The sequence below is a fragment of the Heptranchias perlo genome, chromosome 19 (assembly GCF_035084215.1).
Source record: "Heptranchias perlo isolate sHepPer1 chromosome 19, sHepPer1.hap1, whole genome shotgun sequence".
Classification (NCBI taxonomy): Eukaryota; Metazoa; Chordata; class Chondrichthyes; order Hexanchiformes; family Hexanchidae; genus Heptranchias; species Heptranchias perlo.
This window is the reverse complement of record NC_090343.1, coordinates 45,160,548-45,165,147: the sequence shown is the minus strand read 5'-3', so window position 1 is coordinate 45,165,147 and position 4,600 is coordinate 45,160,548.

Sequence of the window (4,600 nt, the reverse complement as noted above, 5' to 3'; positions counted from 1 at the left end):
TCCCCCTCCCAACCTGCCTTCTCTCTTCCCCTCACCCCCACTCTCCCCTTCAGTTTATTTCAGCACGCAATTAGTACTAAATCTGTTACCCGTCACAGAAGCTATCGTAAAAAGCACTGTTGTGATTCTGTTTCGGTGAAGATATGTCTGATGAAAGAATTTTAAGTAAATGGGAACCGCTGAAAAACAGAATAGGTGATTTAACATTTGGGTAAAGTACATAGCTGTACAATCTAGAAGTTGGTTTTAAAGTCGCAACTTCTTTGCTAACCAGCAAAATATTTAGTGTCTTTGGTTTCGAATCAAATGGAAGTGGAAGGAATTTATAAAATTAAATAACATCCCGTGACTGACTGTGCCAAAGCAACAAATGACCACTGAAAAATTAATTTACGAAAACCATACATAGCCAAGCTATCCACCTCATGTGACCTGTGTCTATTGCATATTGCATAGAATGGGCACCAAATAACATTTAGTGGCCAACTCGCCATATATTTGTGAGTTTTTTCCCTTTTCTAGTCATCAGTACATATACCATGGGCTTATCTCCAAATTGGTACTCCAAAGGAAGAAACTGCATCTAAAAATGGTATTGGAATTGCTCTGTGACACACCTAACCATGTTTCTTCTATTGCAGGTTTTCTATAATGTACTGTCCTCACTAAATGCCCTGCTGAAGCAAATTATCTCCAGTTTTCTCTTTTCTCCTACTGCAGGCACTGACAGCTGCTTGCGTATGGTTCCACGGGCACTAAAGTGACCATTCTTCATGTGGTAAAGCCAGACAGTGAGGGTCGTCAGTCTGTTCTATTGTATAAGCATCAGAGCCAATCCGAAACATGTCCTTATCTTGTCCCCACATAAGCAATTCTCAGCAAGTGTTTACTGGATGGGAATCTAGTTGTTATTTTTGAGTTGACTAATTTCCCCCTCCCCGCTCCCAGCCTGAGGTACTGAGGCCAATTGTAGCAAGCCAGCTGTTGCACCCATTGAGATCAACTCACTTAACATTAACCAAGACTGAAACCTAGTATGTTCTCGTCTGTATGGTTCATCACCATTTGGGTAGTGTGTTCCCTTAGAGCCAGAGGGTAGGGAAAAAGACCTCATGAAGTGTTTAAGCAGAATTTATTTGGATGCAATACAAGCTAACTGTGAGTAAAAATATACACACACATACACAAGTTTATCTTTAGGATTATCTTTATCTTATGTTAGAAGTCGTGATATTTATTAGAAATAAGACCCTTTCTATGTTGAAAGCACATGATTAATGTCTCTTTTATATAAGCCAGTGATGCGTGATAGAATATTGGTCACTAATGAGCTTAGCAGAAGAAAGGATGATCCTTTGGAGAAATGGATAATTCTAGAGTAGCCTCAGACTGTAGGTCCTGTGTGTAGAATCTCTGGCTGTATTTTGACCATGAATCACTACAGAATGAGGTTTAATGATAGATCAGTGCAAGTATCCTCTATGGAGACTGATGGGGAAGGCTCCGCCAAAGCCCTCAAGTAAACCTCCGTGGAAGAGCTAGGTCGGCTCCCTTTATGGCTCTGTGAATAAATTTATCATGTGATACTTGATCATTAAGGCTCTTTCTTGTCTGTGATACTTGCCCTGATTCAGTTGGGATGATGTAAGGAGAAAATAGATTCCACATCTTCAGAGTGGGAATGGGAAAAATAAATCAAGGTTCCCATTCTTGATCACTGTCCAGTGGCCTACCCACTGGAAAGTGTGCCATGTGAGGATAAAATAGTGATTGACTTTATGTCTCAATGGCTGAGTATCCCTGTTGACACTCACTGTCTGGACTTGCACATGCACAATGTCCACTTGGGCAAGATATTGCAGAGTTGTCAACATCCACTGAATTGCACTCAAGCACGATTCATTGCCTTTTAAATGGGATGGGGTGGAGGAGAGAATTGGATGATGGATAAAACTGAAGTCCCCTACGCTGAAGTGGTACAATCGGAATACATCGTGGTGTTTGTGCAATCTACTATCCCGATAGATTTCTAGACCTAAAGCGCTCCACATCCTGATGGTTGAAGCTGTGGTAGTAGCGACAGTGCCAACTCCAGTGTTGGCATCAAAATCTACTTCCCTTGATCAGAGATGGTGACCCACTCATGGGCTTGGAATTTCAGGGCTGAATCATAGTATCATGCTTGGTGAAGCAGCTTTGGAGCTGGAATATGCAGAATAAATGCTTCATGAGATTTTGATTATTTTGCCAAATATAGCAGTGCCAGAGTGGTCTCTGGCACATATCCTTAATAATGTGTAATTTGAAGGGATGTGTGAGACGAGAAATCTTACTCCTGATATATCAACACTTGTGGGATAATTCAAGCAGAACTTCTTCCAAACATATAGCTTTTGTATATTAAGCTGACCAGCTGTATATGTCATCCTAAAAAGTTTTCAACTATGTTAATTTTGTAGTCACCCTGACTCCATGCTCATCATTTAGGAGATTGTGAGAAGGTCATTCTCTCTCCCCTCTGTGGTGCTTATTTCTGTTGGAGTACGGCTTCTGGAATACTGGCAATCTTGCACTGCCCCATGCAAACCATGCTTCAGTTACAGACACAGATCCTGTGGACATCAGTACTGATCCTCTGTGCAGGTATCTAGTTAGCCAGCAAAATTCAGAAAAGCTCTGGTTAAACTGCATGACTTAGTTTGCGATGAGCACATTTGCATTGCCCTTGCGTTGAAGTTTGTTTGAAGTGTTGCTCACAGTAGTGAAGTACAAACACAGAAACCTAGAACCTTTTCCTTAAAGGTCTAGGACTTTAAATGTATATTCCCTATATCACTTGCAAACAGTGTATGTATATCTGCATTTACATAGTGCTTTATTATGCCAATGTCTCAATGTGCTTCACAGTGATTTTGTTTTTGAAATGCAGTGACTTATGTTGGCAAAAGAGGTACCACATGGATCCCTGCTCGAGAACAAGGGACAAGCAAAAAAACATATCAACAACTTCAAACCTAATTAGGCCAAGCTATTCCTCTCCTAAAGAATCTTTGCTCAGCCCAAGGGTTATTGAAAGCCAGTTTCTGCATTGTCCATTAAACCAGGCTGTTTGTTCACCCAGTCTAGCTTCCAAAATGTTGATCAATGTCCATAGTTCATCTAGCTAAATCGCGAAAATCGTTGGGGCTTTCTAGACTTCAGGCATGATCCTTTTTCTTAAACCAATGTGGTGTTTCTGAATTTGAGCTTATCTGAGAAACCGTTTTCTTTTGCTCAAGCTCTTGACTGCTGCTCCGTGATTGAGAGCAAGTTACTAATCTGCAAACGCTTACAAGGCATCCATGAACATCAGGCAACACATGGCACTGAGAAGCATTTATAAGGGGGAAATGATGCACTGCAAAGATACCATCTGCAAGTGGCACTGGCGTATGTATAGGTGGATCTGAATTGTGACCCAGGTCAGCTGGCAAGAGATTCCCAACATATTTCTACCACCAACACTGCCACTTCATTGTGTTTATAAGACTCAATTGTGTTTACTGGAGAAGTGATCAGTGATCATTCTGGGGAGGAGAAGTCTTATCCCAGATGAGAGGGTGAACTTGACACCCAGAACACTGTGGGTTGGCCATTGACTGGGGCATGGCAAATGCACGGAGCTTGCAAGAGAAGGTGATAAGAAACTTCCATGCAGAAAGTTTACAACAGTAAGTTAAAATAGGTTTGCTTATAGTTGTAGGATGATGTGGAGAATACTATATTGGATGTAAATTTGGAACATTGTGAGAGGTAGAATTTAGGCTATAATTTATTACAGCTGTAATACCTCAGTATAAAGAAATCTGGTGACAGTTAATCAACTCCTGATTTATAAATGGAGTCTACAAAGCTAATGATGTTTCCTTCTCCTCTGCTCTCACTCCAATGTAAAGGGGGCAGATAGCAGATGCTTAATGTTTCATCAGAAAGACACCACCTCCCACAGTGTAGCACTCCCTCAGGACTGCACTGACATGTTGGCTTAGATTATGTGCTGCAATCTCAAGTGGACCTTGAACCCACAACATTCTAACAGGGCATGAGTACTACTACTGAGCCCAAGGCAGATGCATAGTGTTAGTCTTTCCTGCAGCGTCTGTAAGTTTACAGAAGATGGTCTTTGATCGGTAGTTGACTTTGGTGGTCATCTGATCCATCTTCTCTGCTTCTTGGCTAGATGGGGTTAAGTTTCTCTTGACCTTATTTACAAACCAAAAATGGCCAGGTTAATAGAATATATACTTAATCAGAGGTTTTGTTAAATAACAGCAGCAGTGCTTCATGGATTTACTTCAAAGTAACTGACAGGAAAGGAAAGTTTGTGTAAAACTTTGTCACTTGCAGTGGCATCCAAATATTCATTAAGCATTACTGCCTAGGTCTCTTGTTTCTGCAAAGACCCTGGACTGGATTTCTACCCATTTTTGATGGCCCCTGAATGTTAACAAAGAAAATGGGGCAGGAGGCCAACTAACTAATCTCTGCCCCAAAAAGTTGCCTCTGGGATTTCTTTCTGCACCCACAGCGGGGTTGCTGGACTGTTGGATCTTCCTTGTTT